At 50.1% G+C, this 10,382-nt stretch overlaps 1 long non-coding RNA gene across 1 annotated transcript; it reads left to right on the top strand.

Annotated features, from left to right (window-relative positions):
• Positions 1-273: 273 nt before the first annotated feature.
• LOC136149624 (uncharacterized) lies at positions 274-4,933 on the top strand. Its single transcript, XR_010659686.1, has 3 exons — positions 274-921; positions 3,377-3,474; positions 3,762-4,933. It is a non-coding gene; the product is annotated as an uncharacterized lncRNA (long non-coding RNA).
• Positions 4,934-10,382: the final 5,449 nt, after the last annotated feature.

The following is a 10,382-nucleotide window of genomic DNA, read 5'->3' as shown; positions in this document are numbered from 1 at the left end:
CCATTGCCACCTTTTTCAAAGGTGGAGCCCTGGCGGCCGCCCTCCTCTGACACTTTGCTTCCAGAAGTGCCTTGTTGCTCCTCTCCTCCTACAGCTGCCCCCGCCCCACCAAGGTGGGAGTGTGGGCTGGACTGGGGGGCTTTCTGCTAGGTCTGATGCCGTGAACGTTGGTTCCTTGCAAGTAGGGGATGGGCAGACTGTGGCTGGTGAGAAATGGGTGTGGGAGTTTGCTGACAGATTTAGAAAATATTCAGATTAGACAAGGAATGTTTGAAAATACTGTTTTTGTTATTGAGAAGATACTGTAAATGTTCAAGTATGTGGTAGGCATACCACATGTCCTGTAGGGTCCCCTCCCTCTGAGTGTGGGCTGGACCCATATACTTGCTACTAATGAATAGAATATGGCAAAAATGAGAGGATATTACTCTTTTTTAAAAAAACGCTTTGGCACACCCCATGGCATGTGGGATCTCGGTTCCCGAACCAGTGACCGAACCCGTGTCCTCTGCATTGGAAGCATGGAGTCTTAACCACTGGACCAGGCCCCTGAAGACTCTGACTTCCATCTTGCTCGTGCTCACTCTCCATGTCTCGTCTCTCTCATTTGCTCTGACAAAGCCAGCTGCTACGATGGTGTTGCTCAGCGGAGAGACCCACGTGCCAAGGAGCTGAGGGCGGCTTCCAGCCACCAGCCAGCCAGGAAATTGAGTCCTTCAGTCCAACAGCCCACGAGGAACTGGATCCTGCCAATGGCCACGTGAGTGAGCTTGGAAGCGGACCCTCCCCAGTGAAGCCTTGAGATGATTACAACCCTGGACAACACCTTGACTACCACCTACGAGGGACCCCAAAATAAGGCTTCAGCTAAGCTGTACCTGGATTCATGACCTTCAGCTTCATGATAACTTTCAGCAATAGGTAATGAGCCCTGAGTTTAATTTGGAAAAGGCCAGCCATATCTGTCACCATCCTAATACATATATTCACATAAGTTGACATAGTGACGGGCACTTTAATTTTGAAGTTTCCTTTTATCTTCATCAACGTCGGGAAGATATCTTTGAGTCCACCGACAATATCTCTATCTGTTAGGGCTCAGTCAGGAAACAAAAACTCCATCAGTTATCTTTACAGAGTTAATATGAAGAATTGTATCACAGTATGGTGTGAAATGTGCAAGTCACTAATAACCAATCCTGAAAATTGCTCTCAGAAATTGTCAGCAGCTGGGACCTTGGAAACTCCAAAGCCAAAGATTGTTTTGTTTGATACTGTTGTTATATTTCAGCTTCTCTTTCCCACGTCATTGGGGGCAGTGGAGGCTAAGAATCTATTTCTAACAGGAACAGATCTCTCTCTCTCTCCCTGTCTGATAAGCAAGCTTCGTTGAGTGAGTGTGTCCGGGGGGGGGGAGCGTGGTGGTGACGCATTGTATAGTAAAAGCATTTTTCCCGTTCCCGTCACAGTCTTAACAGCTGCGGTTTTCCAGCTTGATTGCCCATTGTGTGGACGTCCCAGTTTACTAAACCACTTCCCCAGTCTGGTTCCCAGTTTTTGACCTTTAAAGAAAGGCTCCAGTGCACGGATTTATGCAGATAATACTTGGCTTCCGTTTGAATTATTTCCTTGGAATAAATTCCCAGGCATGAGATGATTGGGTTCCAGCGGGGAAAAACGGCTTTGTGAGTGTTGCTAGGAATTGCTTTATTGCTTTCCGAGGCGTTATGCCAGCTCAACATCAACGATTTACAGTGTATGAGCGGGTAGCTTCAGGACCATAAGTTACGCTTGCCTATGAAATCAGCTTCCAGGCCCTTCAGAAACTTCCAGAAAGAGCTCTGAGACAGGAGCCCTGGGTTAGAAGTACGGGGTCTGAAGTCCTGGGTTAAAAGGAGGGGGTCTGAAGGCCCAGCTGACACCCAGGGAGCTGAATGAACAGTTGGCAGAGTCAGTGATGAACCATAGGTCCTGAGTTCCAGTTCTGATTCTGTTACTTAATCTTTCTGAGTCATTTGTTTTATCATCTATGAAACAAAAACTATAGTAATACGGCACCTTGCAGAGGTGCGATGCGGATGAAATGAGTTATTACATGTTAATAATGTTGGAGAAGACTCTTGAGAGTCCCTTGGACTGCAAGGAGATCCAACCAGTCCATCCTAAAGGAGATCAGTCCTGGGTGTTCATTGGAAGGGACTGATGCTGAAGCTGAAATTCCAGTACTTTAGCCACCTCTGCGAAGAGCTGACTCATTGGAAAAGACCCTGATACTGGGAAAGATTGAGGGCAGGAGGAGAAGGGGACGACAGAGGATGAGATGGTTGGATGGCATCACCGACACAATGGACATGGATTTGGGTGAACTCCGGGAGTTGGTGATGGACAGGGAGGCCTGGCGTGCTGTGGTTCATGGGGTCACAAAGAGTCAGACACAACTGAGCGACTGAACTGAACTGAACTGAATAATGTTTGCACGTGGGACAGTGCAAACATGGATCAGAGAAACATTGAATAAATGTGAAGTGCAACCATAATCAGCATTTCTGTTATTGAACGACTGAGCTTCCATTTCCATCTCTCTGTCCTGCTACTCCAGTGGTTGACCATCTTTTCTTCTGGGCTCCTGCTCAAGACCCCAGGCAGCCTCCTCAGTTTTTCCTGCGGATCTTGTGGTCTCTCTGAGGCTAATTAAGTAGTAACTCTATCTCTGAGACATGGAGTCAATGGTCTCTGGATGCCCCCTTGTGGACAGCCAGCTTTCTTTTGCTCTCCCCTAGCCTAAAGGGAGGTTCTCCCAATGGCTCAAGTGGTCAAGAGTCCTCCTGCGGCTCAGGAGACACAGAAGTGGGTTCAATCCCTGGGTCAGGAAGATTCCCTGGAGGAGGAAATAGCAATCCACTCCAGTATTCTTGCCTGGAAAATCCCATGAACAGAGGAGCCTGATGGGCTCCAGTCCGTGGGGGTCACAAAGAATTGGAAACCACTGAGCACACACTCATAGCCTAAAGGGAAAATTGGTCCTTGTGAAGGACCAGGGGTGTGTGTGTGTCTTGGGGTTGAGAAGGCCTCTGTCTCTGCAGATAAAGCAGGAAATGGCATGCCATGCATCCTCCTTGCTGGCTAGGAAGGGGATGGGATCTGTGTGTCTCTATATACCTACACACATGGACGGGTTGGAGCTGCACATGCCAGTTTGGGTGTGTGTGCATGTGTGCATACACTTGTTGCCACTCTTCTTCTCACCGGGGTCTCACGGGGTTCCATTGAGACTATATGGTTTGAGAAATGAAAGCACTGAGGCTGTTATTATGCATAATAGCATGTATAATCAAGTGGTTTGTCCATGCGTTCATTTGGACTTTGAATTCCACAGACATTTATCAAGTGCCTACCATGTGCCAGGTCTCATGAGGTCTGCAGAGGCACCAGTGACAAAGGCAGAATTGTTTCCGCCCTCTCCCAGTCTAGTGGGTGAGTAAACCACCGTGGTGCAGGGGAGTGGTAGAGATGCCAAGGAAGGCTGCCGGGAGGAGGTGGTCCCTGAGACCTGTAACAGTGGGTGCTCTAGCTCCTTCCTGCTTTGAGGCAGAGGGCTTGGTCAAAGAGAACTGGTGGGGTTTTAGAAGTGCAGATTTTAATTCCAACTCACTGAGCAAGTCTGTTTCTTTGGGCCCCTTTCCTCCTGGATGAAGCCAGCAGGTTAGCCATGGCAGCTACAGTTTCTGTGGACTCTGTTTTCTGATCTTTTATTCCCTCAGCCTGAGGAATCCTCTTTCCTGCCACGCTTCTGTCAGACTCCACCCTCTTCCCTGCAGAAATGAAAACCAGACTGAGTGATGGAAGGCGGTGAAACACTGATGCACGCAGGACATGTGCATGCACACAATGCACGTGCTCCTCCACCCCCACCCCTCCCCTGACAAGGCAGAGGCGTGGGACAGGGGATGGGGGTGAGGGCTCAACAGACCTCACTCTTTCCACATGGGGTTACTTGGGCAGGTCCCATAGCTCCCCAGAGCCAATTCCTGATCAACAAAATGCCCGCCTGGTAGGGCTTCTGAAATGATCTGAGTGACATCTGTGACGTGCCCTCCATTCTCTGTGGGACCTTGCATGTTCAGAAGATGGGAGCTAAAAAGCAATCACATTTAAAATCATCTGGTGTGGGTGATGTTTGTCTCTGCAGGGGGGAAAGTGTGATCAGAACCCCACTTGGACTTTCCCAGTGACAATAATCAAGGGCCCAGTATCTGCTGTGTACCAAACTCACCATCGGTGGCTCTGCACTCTGGTTCTGGTTAGAATGCAGCTTATTAACTGGGGAACTATGACCAAGTTCTAAGCCTCATTTTTCTTATCTATAAAATGGGGACTTAACTGTAGCTCCCTTGTAGAAGTGCTGTGAGGATTACCTGAGACAATGACTGTGAAAGCATTTATTGTTCCTGGCATATAGTAAGTTCTCAGTAACTAATTGTCAGTGACTTACATTGGTCAGGATAGGTTAACTGGTGTAACAAATAGCCCAGAATGTGTAGAGTTAGATACAATAGAAATTTGTTTCTTGCTCCTGTAATGGTCTTAAGAAATGCCAGATTGGCAGAGGGCCTCATCCAGAAACCTTGCTGACAGCACTTCCCTTTTTAACATGTGGCTACCAGGATCATTTTGGCCATCGGCATCCAGGCAGTGGATGGGGAAGTGAGGTGGCCCCACTGAGAAGGTACACTAGCATCTTTACTGTCTCTTCCTCTCACATTTTGTTGGTGAAAATTCCTTGTACAGCCTTATGTTAATGCCATGAGGATTGGGAGAGAGATTCCCCTAGGAGGGAACCACTTCCCAGGATCAACTCTATACTACGGAAGGGGAAAAGGATTTGTGGATAAACAAAGACTTTTATTACTATTATTTTAACAAGACTATTTCTATCCAGGGCAGAGTGTAGTGAGCACTGGGTGGGTGGGAGCCTAGGGAAGAGGGCGATGTATTCTGACCTGGGAGCCAGGCAGTGCCTTCCGAGGGGACCTTGGAGGAGAGGCAGGTCACGCACAGGGTGAGGTGGAGAACACGGGGTGGGGTGGGGAAGGTCACTGTGGGCTGAGGGAATCACAGGGACACAGTCAAGAGGCGGGAAAGCCTCGGGAGGGGGAGAGCTGGAGGCGGGAAGGGGTGGAGAGGTGTTGGCAGGCTGTTAGGAAGGCCTGGGATGGTGAGATAAGGGGCGGAAATTCAGAGTAATGCGTGGTCTTTCTGCAGTGAAGTCCAGGGGAGTGGTGGTCATGGCGATAAAGGAGTGAGAGATGGGGGAGGTGGAGATGGGGAAAGAGAGAGAAAAGGGGTGGAGGACAAAAGTCTGGGATTCACAGAGGAGAGGCTGGAAGGAGCAGAGAAGGGAGAAGGGGTCTCCAGGGCCCCCGATTGTCTCCTGGCAGCCTCATTTCCCACCTGGACCCCAGCTCGTCACACACACACACACACACACACACATACACACACACACACCCACACGCCCCTGTCGGGGGAGGCTGGATCTCCTCTTTCTCCTTTCTTCTCCTTCCAGGAAGGAAGTGGCTCCAGATGCTGTGGGTGGGACATTCCTTTGCTTCGCACGCTGTTCCCAGATCTATCCTGATTCCTGGTGACAGAGCTGGCACCTCTAAGCAGCCCGGGAGAGGGGTGAGCCCTGCGCAAGAAAACCCTGCACCCCAGGAAGTCTGAATCTCACTTTGAGCCACCCCAGGCCTCTCTAGGTGCAAGGCCTGCTTCTGAGAGAGGCTCTGGTGATCAATTCCACCAGGTCTGCTAGGCCCCTGCCCAGAATCGGCACCGTGACAGATCCAACAAGGCAGGACTCTGCACTCAGGAGCTCATAACAGCCTGGGGGAGTGAGATGTCCTTCAGAAATCCCTGTGAAGGGGACTGGTTCACATTAAAAGGGTGCTTGGAGGATGTGACGTCTGTAATGGGCCACGCAGGAGGTATGGGATTCTGACAGGTGGCGATGATTGGGACGGGGCTTCAGGGGGAGGAAAGAGCATGTGCAGAGGCGGAGGGAGAGGGAAATTCAGGTCTCCTGGGGGAAACACAGATCAGTCCAGTTTTGGTGAAACAAGAGAACTGGCGGAAAGTCATGGGGGCACTGAGACTGTGGAGGTAATTGAGGAGGGCTTGTGTGGGAAGTATGCATTCGTTGAGCAGGTGCTAGACAGCTTTGGGAGGCTTTTGAGCAGAGGAAGGATAATAAGGTAGCTGCCGGCCTGTTCTTTATACCTTCCCAGCTGCCTCTGCCCTGTGGTGAGACCCTCCAGGCTTCAGGGCAGTGCAGGAGTCAGGCCTAGGGCAGCACAGACCACAGGCAAGTGGCTGGAGGACTTGGAAGCACAGAGACTGTGCTTCTGGTCTCCAAAATCAAGTCTCACTTTAATTAAAAAAAACTTTTTTTTTTTTTTTTTTTTTAGTTTTTAAAAAAGATCTTTTTCCCTTTTTTTTGATGAGGGCCATTTTAAAGTCTATTAAATTTCTTACAATATTGCTGTTTTATGTTTTGACTTTTTTTGGCCACAAGGCACGTGGAATCTTAGTTTCTTGACCAGAGGTCGAACTTGCACTTCCTGCATTGGAAGGTGAAACCTTAACCGCTGGCCCGCCTGGGGAAATCCTCAAGTCTCACTTTTAAAGGATGGAGGTCTTGGTATCAGGCCAGAGGGAGAGGGACCAGAGAGGCCTGGGCTTGCCTCTCAGCTTCAGTACCCTCACTGGCCGTGAGACTTTGTGTGCGTGGGTCAACCTCTCCGGGCCTCAGTTTCCTCAAAGAGACATGGAATCACAGCAACTGCTGCTCGTGGCAAAATGTGATGACATATTCAATAAATATTCGTTTCCTAAATATGGGGTTGGCATAGTTCAGGGGAGGGAGCATCAGCTATTCCAGGTTGCTGACACCTCAGCCTGGAGAGGCCGCCGCTGTCCCTTCTCATCCTATGTCCCCATGCCCTGGTTGGAGGGAGCCCTAGCCCCTTTCCAGGCCCAGCTGGATTCTCCCCCTGCCCCAGGTCTGTGCCGGCTGGAGCACCAGAGGCAGCTAGGCCTTGGAACGTGACAGTCCTAGCGGGAGTGACAGGCCAGAAATTAACATGAAGAGCCCAGGGAACCCTGGCCCCAGGCTAATGCTGGCTCAGTCACTGAGTTCAGAAAAGGGGCAGGAATCCAGGTCCCCAGCCTGTGCTCCATGGGCTGGCTTGACATCTTCCCTTTCCTTTTGTTAGCTTCAGGAGGAGAGATAGGAGGAAGAGAGCCTTCAGGATGAAGAGGGAGGTGTTACAGCCCCCACATCCTTCAGCTGGTCTTGAAGGAAGCTCAAACCAATTCACAGCCTCACCTCTCTGGACCTGGCCAGTGATGGAACATCTTGGTTCTAATCCTAGCTCAGCCAGTTAATAGCTGGGTGCCCTTGGGCACATTGTTAACCTCTTCCAGCCTCAGTTTCTTTGACTGTAAAATGGGAATAATAGCAGTACCAACTCACAGTGTTGTGAGACCTGAATGAGCTGCTGATTACACAGTTAGCATATGACCAACCCATGATGAATCCCTTAAATGTCAGTTTTCCTCCTCCCTCCCTCCCTCCCCTCCTCGTGGGAAATATGATGACTGCTTTAAAAGCAGTGCTCTGAGATGGGAGACCAATGAGTAGATGGAGGCAACGCCCCTCCTCACTGAACCCTCAGAATCCCAGGCCAGGAGACTGCATAAAACAGGAACCTGGTAGTTTCACCCACAGGTGCAGACATCTGTGGTGGGTGGAGACTTTCCCTGCATCCTTTGCCCTAGGCTGGAGTGGTGCCAGATGGAGCAGAGCGGGAGGGTTGGAAACTAACTGGACCAGTACTTTCTCCTTCCTAAGGCCGCTTCCTCTGTTAAAACTCAGACAGTCCAGATGTCCCATCCCACTCTTTGACAGCCAACTGAAGAAGAGCCAATAGCTAATTCGCACTAGGATGTTACAGCAATAAATGAATCAATGATATTCACACCCTAGGGGTGTTGATAGCAGTTAATGGCTTTCCGGTTCAGCCAAACTGCCTTCTTCCCAACACAGCTCCCCTCCCTGAAGCCGGCTGGGCCTCAGCTGGAGTGCAGATTGCCTGCAGGGATCAGAGGCCCAAAAGTGGACTCTAGTCTGGGGTCTGGAGGGCTTCCCTGGTGGCTCAGTTTGTTAAGAACCCACCTGCCAATGCAGGAGACACAAGAGACGTGGGTTCGATCCCTGTGTCAGGAACATCCCCTGGAGAAGGAAATGGCAACCTGCTTCAGCATTCTTGTCTGGAGAATCCCATGGACAGAGGAGCCGGGTGGGCTACAGTCCATGGGGTGCAAAGAGTGGGACATGACTGAGTGCACATACATGCACTCATGCATTGGTGTCTGGAAATCGGGCTAACCAAGGGACACAAGCCAACGGGCAGGCGAAACTGAAACCTTTGATTATCAGCTGCTAGAAAGCAGGTGAACCAAAAGTCCTTAAAAGTTTAGGTCAGGCCAGATGACAACCTGCCTGTAGTCTACTGCCCACCACTGTCCCTCAGTTGATTTATTTAAGTTTTTTGGCCACACCACACAGCGTGCAGGATCTTAGTTCCCTGACCAGGGATTGAACCCATGCCCCATACACTGGAAGCATGGAGTCAACCACTGGACCTCCCAGGAAGTCCAGAACATCCTTCTTTTTTTTTTTTCCCCTTTGGCAGTCCCTTGATTTAAAAAGGGCAAAGTCTGGAAGGTGGAAGAAGGTGGGGTGAGAGGCAGGAGAGAGCCTGTAGGTTCTCCACACCCAGGGTGGGGGTGTCTTTTCCTGCCCATCTTCCACAAGGACAGCTAGGACCCTCTGAGGTTACAACTACGTCAACCTCCTCTGACTCTCTCGGCTGGGAGAGGAAAGCAGCGGTGACTTGGGTGGGCTGGCTCTACCCTGTCCTGGGTTCTACAGCTCTGCAGGCAGAATGAAACTCCTAGGAGTCCCACGCCTGGGCTGAGGCACCAACTAGGGATGTTGTCAAAAGGTGGATATTGATTTAAAGGTCTGGGGCTTGAGCATCTGCATTTCTTTCTTATTTTTTACCTGGCAATTGTTACGAGTGTTAGTCGCTCAGTCATGTCTGACTCTTTGCAATCTCATGGACTATATATAGCCTGCCAGGCTTCTCTGTCCATGGAATTGTCCAGGCAAGAATATTGGAGTGGGTAGCCATGCCTTTCTCCAGGGGATCTTCCCCACCCAGGGATCCAACCAGAGTTCTTTGCATTGCAGATTATTTATCGTCTGTCTGAGCCACTACAGAAGTCCTTTAAAGTTGCTTTTATTTCTAATGGTTACAAACAGACATTATCAAACATAAAAGAAATCATGGAATGTAATTCTATGAGTCCTTGTTGGAATAAAAATATCTCGAAAACCAAAGCCAGCCAATTGAGAGACCAGTCAGACTAAGAATTCAGGAATGACAAAGCCAGTGTGGATAAAAGGTCCTGTGGGGAACACTGATTGTATTTAAATATAAATATAACATCTTGTAGATACAGGAGAGTCACTCAGCCAGTCTCCATTCTATCCTCCTTTGATAGTAGGCTTTCCCGGTGGCCCATATGGTAAAGAGTCTGCCTGCAATGCAGGGCACCTGGGTTCGATCCTCGGACTTGGAAGATCCCCTGGAGAAGGGCATGGCAACCCACTCCAGCACTCTTGGGTAGAGAATTCCTTGAACAGAGGAGCCTGGCGGGCTACAGTCCATGAGGTTGCAAAGAGTCGGACACGGCTGTGTGACTAACGCTTTCGCTTCGCTTTGATAGTATGTGAAAGCAGAGCCTTCCTTTCCCAGGTTCCGCTGGTTTAGGTTGTGTTATCGTGCCCGAGTCCTGTTCTCTCTGCCATCAGCCCTCCTTCTCCGCCTCCCCCAGAAATCTGGAGTTTTTTGCCGAGATGCTGCTGTGAGTGGTCAGAGCTTGTGGTTTCAGGTTAGGGAGAAGGACATCCAGTCTGTTTCCTCGCCATTATGGATGTAGGATGTGGTGTGCGGCTCTGAACCTGGTGGTTGTGATGGCAGTGGTTTCTGGTATCTGTGTCTGCCCCTGCCTGCAATTGACCATTCCAAGGTGCTGGGCCTCTGCATTTCTTATAAGCTCCCGGGTTCAGGGTCAGCAGCTTGAGTAGTGAGGGTGGATAACTGGGAGTGAGGGCTAAGGACACTTCAGGCCTTAGGCTTGTCCTGAAGGAGCTGGCCAGTGACCTCTGGTGTCCCTTTTGCTCTGATGCCGTGCATCTCTAAGACCACATGTTGGTGGGTGACCAACCCGTCCACTCAGCAGCTCCTTTGCATGCT

This window comes from Muntiacus reevesi, chromosome 18, assembly GCF_963930625.1.
Source record: "Muntiacus reevesi chromosome 18, mMunRee1.1, whole genome shotgun sequence".
NCBI lineage: Eukaryota > Metazoa > Chordata > Mammalia > Artiodactyla > Cervidae > Muntiacus > Muntiacus reevesi.
The sequence above is the reverse complement of the archived record's forward strand: the minus strand, read 5'-3'. Positions and strand labels throughout refer to the sequence as shown.